This window comes from Nicotiana sylvestris, chromosome 1 (genome assembly GCF_000393655.2).
Source record: "Nicotiana sylvestris chromosome 1, ASM39365v2, whole genome shotgun sequence".
Classification (NCBI taxonomy): Eukaryota; Viridiplantae; Streptophyta; class Magnoliopsida; order Solanales; family Solanaceae; genus Nicotiana; species Nicotiana sylvestris.
In genome coordinates this window covers 75389233-75402511 of record NC_091057.1, presented here as the reverse complement: position 1 = coordinate 75402511, position 13279 = coordinate 75389233, and the positions used below count along the sequence as shown (strand labels likewise).

The 13279-nt window shown below is 36.3% G+C and overlaps 1 non-coding gene across 1 annotated transcript; it reads left to right on the top strand.

Annotated features, from left to right (window-relative positions):
- The first annotated feature begins 2687 nt into the window (after positions 1-2687).
- Positions 2688-2794, top strand: LOC138881949 (small nucleolar RNA R71). The gene has a single exon (XR_011403402.1). It is a non-coding gene; the product is annotated as a small nucleolar RNA R71 (small nucleolar RNA).
- The last annotated feature ends 10485 nt before the right edge of the window (positions 2795-13279 follow it).

The window sequence follows — 13279 nt, the reverse complement described above, 5'->3', positions numbered from 1 at the left end:
TTCATCTTGTTGCATGCGTGCAACCCAATCCCATTTCTCATATCTTGTGGTAGGCGTACCACCTGCTCCCATTTTACTATATCTTGTGGTAGGCGTACCACCCGCTCCCATTTCATTATATCTCGTGGTAGGCGTACCACCCGCTCCCATTCATTATATCTCGTGGTAGGCATATCACCCGCTCCCATTTCATTATATCTCGTGGTAGGCGTACCACCCGCTCCCATTCATTATATCTCATGGTAGGCATACCACCCGCTCCCATTTCATTATATCTCGTGGTAGGCGTACCACCCACTCCCATTTCATTATATCTCGTGGTAGGCGTACCACCCGCTCCCATTTTATTATATCTTGTGGTAGGTGTACCACTCGCTCCCTTTTACATTTCATCACACAATCACAAAAAATCCCGGCAAGGGAACATAAATAATATTATAACTTCCCTGCAAGGGAACACAACAATATTATAATTTTCCCAGCAAGGGAAAAACAATATTGAATTAGTCATCCCGGAAGGGAGAATCAGCTATAACTAACCTCAACTCAACTTGTACTCAGTTCAATTATTGAAAATGCTCAATCATAGAAGATCATTAAGTAAAGAACCCAAGTGTCATTTAAGAACACAACAACTTTCAGTTTAAGACTCACGGTCATGCTTGACACCAACGTATAGATACTCGTCACCATGCCTATACGTCGTACTCAACAAGAAGCAAGTAGCAAGTATGACTCAACTTCTAATCTCCCAAGCTAGAGTTAGACCAAACACTTACCTCGATGCCTTGACCACCACTCAAGTCTCAACTATAGCTTTACCTCTTGATTCCACCACCAATCCGCTCGAATCTAGTCACAAGTTACTTAATTACATCAATAAGTGCTAAATGAATCAACCCCAACGCATGAGAATGAGTTTTCTAAAGTTTTACCCAAAAGTCAGAAATCACCCCCTAGGCCCACGTGGTCGAAACCCAAGGTTTAGACCAAAACCTGATTACCCATTTCCCCATGAATCCAAATATATAATTTGTTTTGAAATCGGACCTCAAATTGAGGTCCAAATCCCCAATTTTAGAAAAACCTAGGTTCTACCCAAAACACCCAATTTCCCCCATGAAAATCTTTGATTTGAAGTTGAAATCATGTTAAAAGATGTTAAGGAGTGAAGAAAATGAGTTAGAAATCACTTACCAACGTTTTGGAGAAGAAAGGTTGTTTGAAAAATCGCCTCTTATGTTTTGAGGTTTTGAAAAAGTGAAAAATAACTGAAATTCCCGTTTATTTTATACCCCTCTCAGACCCCCAGTGCGGACCACATCAAATGGATCGCGGTCGCACAGCCTCCACTGCGTACTGCACAAAGGCGACCACGATCGCGCTGGCCCTCCCTGAAGACCTGCAGTTCAGCACCCTGGGCGGACCGCACAAAGGCGACTGCGGCCGCACAACCTCTACCGCGGACCGCATAAAGGCGACCGCGGCCGCGCTGGCCCCTATGCTGTCGCACGCGATTTCTCGTGGACCGCACTAGAGGGTTCAGAGACTGAACTTCCTAAACCTGCAACATCTGACTTTTTAAGGCTAAGGCATTCCGGAGCCCACTCGAAACTCACCCGAGCCTTTGAAACTCCAACCCAAGTATACACACAACCTCAAAAACATCCTACGGACATATTCGTGTACTCAAATGACCAAAATAACATCACGAGCATCGAATTAAACCTCAAGATCAATAAAATTTCTCAAAACTCTTTTAAACATAAAATTTCTCAATTAAGGTTTGGATCACGTCAAACGACGTCTGTATTTAACCAAATTTCATGGGAATGACTCAAGTCATATATAAGACCTGTACTGGGCACCGGAACAAAAATATAGGCCCAATACCATTGCTTTATAATCAGTTTTCACTTAAAAGTTTCTTAAACAATTTTTGAAAACAGTTTCACTTAAAAATTCATTTCTCGGGCTAGGAACCTCGGATTCCGATTCCGGGCATACGCCCAGGTCCCATATTTTCCTACGGACCCTTCGGGACCGTCAAATCATGGGTACGGGTCCGTTTACCCAAAATGTTGACCGAAGTCAAATTTATTCATTTTAAAGTCAAGACTTAACATTTTTCACAGAATTTCATATTTAAGCTTTTCGGCTACGCGTCCGGACTGCGCACACAAATCGAAGCGACTCTAAATGAGGTTTTCAAGGCCTCGAAAGCACATAATGGGTAAGAAAACAGGTGATGACCCTTTGGGTCGTCACAACTCCATGAAAACCCGGGGTGCTTCTGACCCATTGCGTTGAAATTGTAATTACCCACAACATTAACTTCCTCCATTGAAGCTTGACACTCATGAGTAGGGTGTCCTCTTCCACATGTCACATGCTGCATGAGGCTCATTATGTATTGAAGCTAAGATTAGCTTTCTTATTTTTTTTCCATGGCATCAAGCTGTACCTGGACAAATGTGTTAGCATCAACCTGGTGAGCACCTGTTGATCTTCTTCTTACAGAATTCTCCGAGGGCCACTGATTAGCATCTTCAGACAATTCATCAAGAATAGTAACTATCTCCTCTGGAGTCTTTTTCATCAATTGACCTCCAGCTACAATTCTCAATGTTCTCCATGAGGTCGGTGTCAAACCATCCCAAAAGTCCTGGAGTTGCATCCAAAGTTCAATTTCGTTGTGTTGACACTTTTGCACAATCTCTTTAAACCTCTCCCATGCTTCAAACACAGTTTCAGTCTCATTCTGGCAGAAGTTATGGATTTCTCTTCTAAACTTGCCTGTTTTAGTTGAGGGAAAATATTTAGCAAGAAACTTTGAGGTCATCTCCTCGCATGTTCTAATTGATCCTTGGGGCATGCTTCGAAGCCAATGCTTTGCATCATCTTTCAGAGTGAAGGGGAATGCCCGTAAGTACGCTATATCTTGTGACACACCATTATATTGAAAGGTTTTCACGATCTCCTCGAAGTCCATTAGATGATTATTTGGATCTTCGTTCATCTTTTCTTTGAAGACACAATTGTTTTGGAGGGTTTGAAGCAACCCTTGCTTCAACTCAAAATTATTGGCTGCAATTGGAGGTGGTCTCACACTTAATAAACCTTGGTTGTAGACCAGTCTAGAATAATCACCAAGTGGCCTCCCTTGGTCGGGAGCTGTGTTTCCGAACTGGTCTGCACCCAAGGGCCGATTTTGAGCCATTCTTCGGGCCCTCTCCTCCTCGTAAGCAATTTGTTCATATCTAAGTGCTGCTTCTTCAACATCTCTTGCAGCTTTCTCTCTGAGTTGGGCTGCCTCTCTTGCAGCCAAATCAATATTATCATCATCTCCCGCCATCTTTTCTTTGATTGAGGATTGCCTAACCGTTTTTGTATTCTGGGGAAGATTACTTTCCTTCCTCAACTGTCATAGATATTTCTCGATTTCTGGTTCGTATGGTCGTAATTTCGTACTAGAAGATCGAGTCATGCACCAATCTAACCTGTAGCCTGCGCCCAGTCAAAGAACACGAAGCGTAAAAAGAGAAAATAAAATAAAAAGAAAAATTCCTGAATTATCCCTACAAACTATTTCAAACACTATTGATTGTCAATCCCTAGCAGCGGCACCAAAATTTGACGAGCTTGAAACACACACTTAAATATGCTCGCTAGTCGAATATAGTAAATTATAATATCGTACCACAGGGATTGGAGTTAAACAGTTATTATTATAGTTTGTAGCTAGATTACTATTCAAGATTATCAACAATTGATAATTATGTGATTTAAAACTAAAATTTACTAAGAGTATAAACTATTGACTAATGACAAACAACGCAAGTAGTAGGCAAAGGAAGATATCAATTGGGAGAAAATAGGGTTGATAGGATAGTTACAAGACAAATATTTGGGATTTAACTCTAGATAATTCACTTCTAATGTTCAAGTGAGTCTCTCGAATTCACTTGGTTATTAGTTCAATTGTTTAGTAGAAACTCCTCTCTCGATTAAGTCTCAACCTCTCAAGATAAACAAATTTTAAATATGTAAAGATATACAAGAATTCGTAGTGGATTGGTCTTTATGAGAACATCTCTCGATTATTCTCTTAACTAGGTTCATTCAACAATTCAACTAGCCTCTTTCGATTACTAAGAAGAATTAAAGACTTCAACAAACAAAATATAAAGCAACAATATCACAAGTTATGCCTCTCTCGACTACATGAACTAGTGAATATAGAAACAATGATTAAAACATCTAAAATGATTAAATACATAAAAACTAGAGTGAATTATCCACAAACAAGTATCAATACACCAAATCCATCAAACCCTAAAGAAGAATTACTCATGGATATGGAGAACTTCATCACAATTAAGTTTAAGTCAAAGGAAAACATAAAACATCCAAACCCTTGTCTTGAGTGAGGATGAATGGTGAAATCCTTGTGCTCTTGTTTTTCCCTCTTCACCTTAGCTTCCTTAAGTTTAAATTCTGTCAAAAGTCCTCAAAATATCATTTTTTTCATGTATAAATACCAAGTAGGGTCGAGCCCAAACAATTACACCTTCTCTTATGCGAAAAAGGACACTTTTTTCCGGTCAAGATGTGCACGGCCGCACACCTAGAAGGGTGCCCATGCACTTGGCTGCACACATTTCACACTTTCTGCCCTATTTGCGCGGTCAGTGCACTACCGCGCACTTGACGTACACTTTTCACCCTGTTTTGTTTGAAAATAGATAAAACATGAAAGTTATATCCCTTTGAATTAGCTTTCCAACCATATATTATGGAGCTCAAATGGAGTTCTGAGAGAAAAGTTATGTGTATTTTACTAGACAGTGCGAGATATGCCTACTCGATTCTTCGTTTCATTGCACTATCTTCCGTTGATACCCGAACACGATCCCGGCTTAATTTCTTGGGCTTTTACTCAGACTTCAAAGCTACAAATCACTTGAATTCATTTTATAACATCTATATAGCTCGAAATTATTCCTATAAGGTATAAAACACACAATTAGTGCAAAACACTAGTGATTAAAGCTCAAACTCAACTGAAGTGCAGTAAATTGGAATGTAATATCGACTAAAACATGAGATCATAGCCCACCATCACCTAGACCATGCGTTTGTGATGCACTGATTCCCCCAGCCTACGCAATTGCATGCCAAAACTGGCGATCGCATAGAACAAATCACCACAGCCGCTCCAATTAGCCTACGTGATCGTGGACCTTCCCACGCGATCGCGTATAAAGAAAGTAGATCAGTGCACCAGAAAGTCTTTAGCTATAACACCAAGTCCAAAATTGATCTGTTAACCATCCGAAACTAACCCGAGTCCCCCCGGGACCTCAACCAGATATGCCAACAAGTCGTATAACATGATACGAACTTAGTCGAACCTTCAAATCACATCAAACAATGATAAAATCACAAATTGCGCATCAATTCAAGCCTAATAAAGTTTTTAATTTCTAACTTCTACGTTTGATGCCAAAACCTATCAAATCACGTCCGATTGATCCCAAATTTTGCATACAAGTCATAAATGATACGACAGACCAACCTCAATTCTTGGAACTCCAATCCGAGCCCGATAACTTTAAAGTCCACTCTCGATCAAACTTCTAAATTTCCAACTTTTGCCTTTTCAAGCCAAAATCTACTATGGACCGCCGAATCACAATCCGAACGCACTCCTAAGTCCAAAATCACCTAACGGAGCTAAAGTAATCACCAAAACTCCATTCCAGAGTCGTTTGCACATAAGTCAACATCTGATTATCCTTTTCAACTTAGGTTTCCAACTTTGAGACTAAGTGTCTCAATTAATTCTGAAACTCTCCTGACCTGAACCAACTACTCCGGCAAGTCACATAACAACTGTAAAATATAAAATGAGTAGTAAATAGGGGAACAAGGTTATAACTCTCAAAACAACCGGCCGGGTCATTACATTAGTCCAGACATAAATGATTGGTAGATTAAAAGGTAAAACTTAATTTTGTTTGATTTAGGGTCCGACAATTAGTGCTAACGAAAAAAGTGAACTAAATTGTGTTCCATCATTTTTCCTCAGATACACTTATTTTTATTTTGAGTTGAACTCATATTTTAAAACCATGTTTAGAATGTGTTGAGATGCTTGGATTTCTCAGAGATGGATAACCTTAGATGAATTCTATGTTATACTTGGTACTTAATAGTGTCCTATTTTCTTTCTTATTGTATTAGGTAAAAGTTTGATTTGTTAAAGGTGAATATAATTTATGCAGTCGATTTAGTGAATTAATGATGATTGTGAACGATTATAAGTGTTGGAATTGATTGAGAATAATGCTCGCGATAACGAGAAGAACATAATTATTTTAAAGAATTTACTCTTAGTTGTGAGGGATAATAAAGAACCGGAAAAGCTCGTAACAATGCACATTGTAGTGTTCTTCAAATGTCAACCTGATTTGTTGGAGATACTTATATTCTTGAGGTTTAGAGACCGGATGTTATCTGAGGCAGAATATTCCTTAGTTTGCGGATTGTGAAGATGTGTTAAGGGTTAGAAAACTAATAGTATGTTATGGATAAGTTACTGCTGATTTTTGGAAAGTTATTTACCTATTTTGGGATGATCGGAATTAATTTGGGGGATCATTGGTAGGCCTAATGAGAATGTGTATTTTACATTGGATCGGATTTTCTTACTCTTGTGTAACATTATTGTGATTAGGTCAGAACATATAAATGCTAGGCAAAACATATAAATGGAGGTGTGACTGATTGAGCCGTATGGCAATTTTTGAGCTCGGCTAAGGGCGATTTTTGAGAGGATTTTTGTTACAATTGAAGAGGTGAGTAAAGATTATTCAATTTTATTGATAGATATCGACTACCCATTGATTATTACACCTAATTTATTTGAATGTAAAGTTAAATTTGGGGATTTTAGGTTATGTTATTGGAGAGTGAGATTTGGTGATTTGAGGGTGGATTTGTGGATGGAATTAGATGAAATTAGTATAGTTGGACTTGTAATTAAACGAATGTTAGGAATTTGTGAATTGTTGGATTTCGAGGTGCGGGTCTGAGGTTGACTTTGTATATTAATTCAAGACTTTAACTTTATCATTTGGAATTATTTCTCATGGTTTTTATTGATAATATTAAGTTGCTTCGGCTAGATTTGAGTCGCTCGGAAACCAATTCGTATGGTAAGGATTTTTTGGAGTTTTGATTTACACATTGAGGTAAGTAACATTTTTAAGTTTGGATTTGAAGGTAATTATCTCTAAGAACTATGTTATTTAAGATGTGTTAGGGTAACACACATGCTAGGTGACCGGCGTATGGGCCCCGGGGTAATTATGATTTGAGTTGACTTTTAGACTATTACTAGACTTGGTTTGCTATCATACCTTATTATATCTGTGTTTTCCCTACATGTTTGGTTATCTGAGTTGTGATACGATACATATTAGAAATCATATTTAGGCTATGTGATTATTGGGTTGAGACCTAATGAGGCTATTTCTGCTATTCTGTTATCTGATTTTACTATAATTATACACTTAGTTATGATTCTTCATTTGCATATCATATCTTAGTCTTTGTTCATCATTCATTGTTACATCTCGCGTAGTTATTTTTCGTATGTGGTACTATTTAGGCTAGTGATATGAGATTTGTGAGTCCTTGAGACATGAAAGGCTGATGACTTAGGTGGGCCTTAGAGTTTTGTTAAGAGTGTTATTTGGATCGGCTGCACGTCGTAGCATGCCATATTGGGTTTATTGTTATTTGGATCAGACTACATGCTGCAGCAGACCATATTGGCTTTTGGGCGCTTGGGAAGTCTGACATACCAACAGTGAGCATAGACATAGTGATATATACACGTGCTTTGGTGAGGAGCATTGATGCCAAGCACTCGTACAGTGTTGAGTGATTGTGTGTGTGATTTAGTGGGCTTGTGAGTCAGGCACCTTGAGTATGCTAAGACTGAGAGTACTTGAGAATATCACTGTGAAATCATTTAACTTGACATGCATATTGACATGTAGGCATAAAGATGTACTTTTCTCATGCTACCCGATGAATAAAATGTTCTTATCCGTGTTGGGTTGTAATTGTTATACTTGAAAGCATGTCTAGATTCATGTAACATGAACAAGTTGAATATGATAATTCCTTTAAGTTATTTATTGTGTCATCACTTTATTCTGAACTATTATTTGTTATTGATATTGGTCTCTAACTGCTTCTTCTGAGCTCGTCACTGCTTTTAGCCAAGGTTAGTTTTGTTACTTATTTATTACACGAGGTCGGTTGTACTTATACTACACTCTATACTTTGTGTGCAGACCTAGGTACTTCTGAACGTGGTGATTTCTAGAACTGTGTTTATATTAGTATTTGGGAGACTTCGAGGTAGTTGTTATGCCTTATGCAGACCTTAACTCTCTTTCCTTTTTTTCCTTTAAAACCGTTATATTGACCAGACAATTGTATTGATGATTTGATTTGTATTTTGATATTCAGTAGTGTTCATGTACTCGTTGACACCGGATCATTGGAATGATTGTAGCGGTATTCTAGTTGTTTTCATCAGATATTTCATAATAATTTTTCGTTGTTGAGTTATTAAACCATGTGTATTTAAATTCGTAGTATTAAGTGATTGTTGGCTTACCTAACAAGTAGTGTGAGGCGTCGTCGCAACTCCAGTGGGAGTTGGATCGTGAAAATAATATTTTTGCCTTTAAAGAATCTATATCGTATTTATAGAATCATAAATTATTTATTAGCTCAATACATAATTTAAAAATTTAAAGTTCCAAAAAACCCTTCGTAAATTTACTCGGCCAACCTGTCATGTCCTAAAAGATTTAAATCAATGAACGAAAGTACAACTTAAATATAGGATATTTCATGATTTGTTTTTATTCTCTAACAAACAAAGTATGTCATAAGAAAGGCAATTGTGGTTGCAAAGAAACGCCATTCAGAGCTGTCGCACCTCCTCTTTCCGCCCCCGAGAGGGTGCAAGGGAGTTTTTCCAATTAAAGGACAATCGAAACGGGATTTGTTTATTTATTTCAGAGTCGCCACTTGGGAGATTTAGGGTGTCCCAAGTCACCAATTTAATCCCGAATCGAAGAAAATATTCGACTTTCCAAATGAAGTCCGCGAACCAGAAATTCTAAGTAAGGAATTCTGTTGACCCGAGGGAAGGTGTTAGGCACCCCCGAATCCCGTGGTTCTAGCACGGTCGCTTAAACTGTTGTAATGGCTAAAATATCTGATTTTAATACATGTTCAAAAACTATAGTGCAATTTTAACTTTTAACCGCTTTTATTGTTATTATTATATTTTTAAAGAATGTGAACATCGTTTAAAAACATGTCTTTGGATTGCGTTACATAAAATGCATCCACGATCCGGAACATATTTTTATTCAATGTTTTGGGATTTGGATTTGGGTCGCATAAATGCGTACCCGTGTTTAAGAATGTATTATTATTATATCGCGCCTAAAGCGATTAGCGCTTTATTACTTTGGGGAAGGCCGTGAAATTTGCTAAACGGCCCATCCCGAAGTTTAAGTAATCAATTAAATTTTTATCGAGGGCCCCGCAATTTGTGTGTTTTATTTGGCGAGGCTCGTCTCATTTATTTTAAATGGACAAATCTTAAAGCGACTACATTTTGCTATTTAAAATTAGTCTCTAAAATGAATAAAGAAACTCCTAATTAATTACGTTTTTTTATTTATTTATTATTATTATTATTAAGAAAACATGACATGCTAATTGCTTGATTAATACAAATATTGATGAAAAAGGAATTTTATTCTTAATTTCGAAATTATAAATAAAATATAAGTTCAACAACTAATATCCAAAAGAATCAAATATAGCTAGATTAAAACTCAGCATTGTTATAAAAAAAATTTATTGAGATTAATTATTCACAACCATTTGAAACTTGATTTAACCATAATTACTAAAGCTTATTAGAAAGTTTATTAAACTTAAACGTTCTTCTAGTCTTGCTTGAACTCAAGTCATGCCTTAATGCCTAATTTACGAAGTTTTAATTTAAATTCATGTCTTAGCTAAATTTAGCTAGTTATTCATGATTAACCTACTGTTGATAATCTTGAAACCTTCATAACTAGTGAATTAACCTGTTTTGCCGAACTGATTCATTAAAGACTAACTTATGTTATTTTTTCTTATTCCAATTATTATTTAGTAATACATGAAATAGCTTAAATACAATCAACAAAAGGAATAAAGAAAAACGAAATTAAAACTTCAAAATTTCATTCTTCATATGTATTCATGCTTCATATTTCGGATTACAATAACCAGCGTGTCAGTTGTGTACCTGATATTGGAAGCAAAAGAAAATGAAGATGAGAATCAGCAACAGTAATAACAATACAGCAACAACAACTGCCCAGCAACAGTAACAACCCAGTAACAGACCGGTGGAGTAGTAATCCCAAAAACAAAAGCTTCAAGCTTTGATGAAACAACAATTAATTCTGATTTCAAACAATGAAAGAAAGCAGAATATTTTTTTTAGTTTTTATTTTTGAAAGTTTAAATATTTTTCGGAATTTTCTCCCTCTTAAATGTTCAGCCTTTTTTCTCTCTCTTATTTTTTCTTTCAGATTCTTTTCTCTTATCTGTGTTTTTTTTTCTCTCGTATCTGTCTCTGTGTGTTTTTCTTATCTGTCTTCCCCTAAAATCTGATTTCAAGACTTCATATATATATAACCCATCCCATAAACCTTTCAATTAATTAAAATCCATACTTTTTCTCTACCCAACCCATTATCTTCCCACTCATCCTCATTACATTAAATAAACATATCACACCACCCCATTATATTTTGTCCCCCATGCCTATATTAAACAAGTACAAGATTCCTCCCCATTTTATTTTGTCTTGTCCCCCCTTTATATTAAACAACTATATCACAACCCACCCCATTTCATTTTGTCCCCCATGCTTCAAATAAACAATTACAAAATGTACAATTCCTAAACTACCCCTCCGGCCTTACTGAAAATTACCAAACTACCTCTGAACGTACTACAAATTACCAAACTACCCATCAGCTATAACACATCAATTAATCAAACTTTAACCAAAATATAGGCAATATGATTAATTTCTAACAATGTTCAAACAACAAATTTCATGAACATGATTTCTTCAACATTTCAATAACAAATCACATGAACATGATTTCAACAACATTTTAACAACAAATCACACGAACACAAATTGAACAACAAAGAACAACTAAAATTTGATTGAACAAATTTTTAGCAACAAACAATCCTATTTTCGGATTCAACAACTACAACAAACAAGTATATTTAGATTTCTAACTTCAATCATATTGAACTTAAAATCAACTACTCTAACAACATTACAACAACAATTCCTATATTAAACTTTATGAGACAAATTCAAGAAATAATCACAAATGGTAAACAAGAAATCAAGCTATACAAATTTCGGATTCAAGAACAATCAAACAAAGTATGAACATGAATTAAATCTATTTTAAACAACAAACATGATGGATTTAAACGATTAAACCAACATATTTCTCTAACACAACTAAATTCTTTAAACAAATAACAAGATCGACGAAGAAACAATTATGAACTTAAACTTGAACTTAACAATATTAACAATTTCTAACAATACATAAACACATGAAACAAATTGAAGAAATAGTTAATTAAATTTCAATTTGAATCTAACAAACATCAAACTAACAAATATTCATTTGGGTTATGGACTGGGTCGACCCAGTTCGAAATGGACTGGGTCGTAGGGAAGATTGGGCCATTTTTTGGGCCTGTGGCTTGAAATTGAAGAAGAGGCCCAATTCCGACTTTCTTTATATTTTCGCTCTCTTTTCTTCTTTTATTTCTCTAAAACTAAATTATAAAAATACTTAAACTATTATTAAGAATTAAATTAAGTTATAAAAGCGCAAATTAACTCCCAATAACAATTAACGCACAATTAAGTAATAATTAAGCATAAAATTGTATATTTGGACATTAAATGCTAAAAATGCAAACGATGCCTATTTTTGTAATTTTTAATTTTTGTAAAACAAATTTAATTACTAACAATTGTAGAATTAAATCCTACATGCAAAATGCGACATATTTTTGTATTTTTTATTAATTTAGCAAATAAACACGCACAGACAAATACAAATAATTATTCAAAATATCACAAAATTGCACACCAAAGAAAAATCATTTTATTTTTGAATTTTTTGGGAGTAATTCTTATATAGGGCAAAAATCACGTGCTTACAGCTGCCCCTCTTTGCCCGAAGACACGAAGGGTTTTCGTGCAAAGATAAAGCGAGCGATTTTTGCCCATCCGAGTACTCCGTGTGAAGCATTTTTTGAAAAAGATTTGACCGAACCTTTGCTTCAAAGGTTTCCTACATATCCTGGGCTAAACAGGAATCAGGTCAATGTAGTTCGGGAAATTTTGGTAGCTGGGACTACCGTGGGACTGCATTGTTACTGTTGTTGCATGCTATTACCACTGCTTACCGATCTCCTTGTTACACCATTCTTAAAAGAAAACAAGAAGCTAGGCTAGAGTACAATTTGTTTTTTGTTGCCTTGCTTCCTTGTCTGCTTGCATTTCTTCCGGTGCTTTTCTTCTTTTGACACATGTACTTGAGTTTGTACTGTGACCTCTTGTTGCAACCTTCTGTTTCCCGGTGCCGGGGAATTTTATTGTTTCCTGCTGGGGATTCCTATTGTAACCCTCTGTTTTATTGTCCTCTGACTTGATCTTGAAATGTATGCCTCTGTTATCTGGGCGGGCTCCCAACTTCAATACTTGAAAATTAAAGACTTGAAATGTATGCCTCTGTTATCTGGGCGGGCTCCCAACTTCAATGCTTGAAATGTAAAGACTGAAATGTATGCCTCTGTTATCTGGGCGGGCTCCCAATTTCAACACTTGAAAATTAAAGACTGAATGTATGCCTCTGTTCTATGGGCGGGCTCCCAACTTCAACAACTGAAATGTAAAGACTGAAATGTATGCCTCTGTTATCTGGGCGGGCTCCCAACATCAACAACAACTTTTAAAAATAAGTGCCATTCCTCTCTTCAGGCGGGCTCCTGACTTCAAATACACAACTTTTAAAATAAACGCCTTTCCTCTCTTTAAGCGAGCTCCTGACTTCAACAACAACTTTGAAAA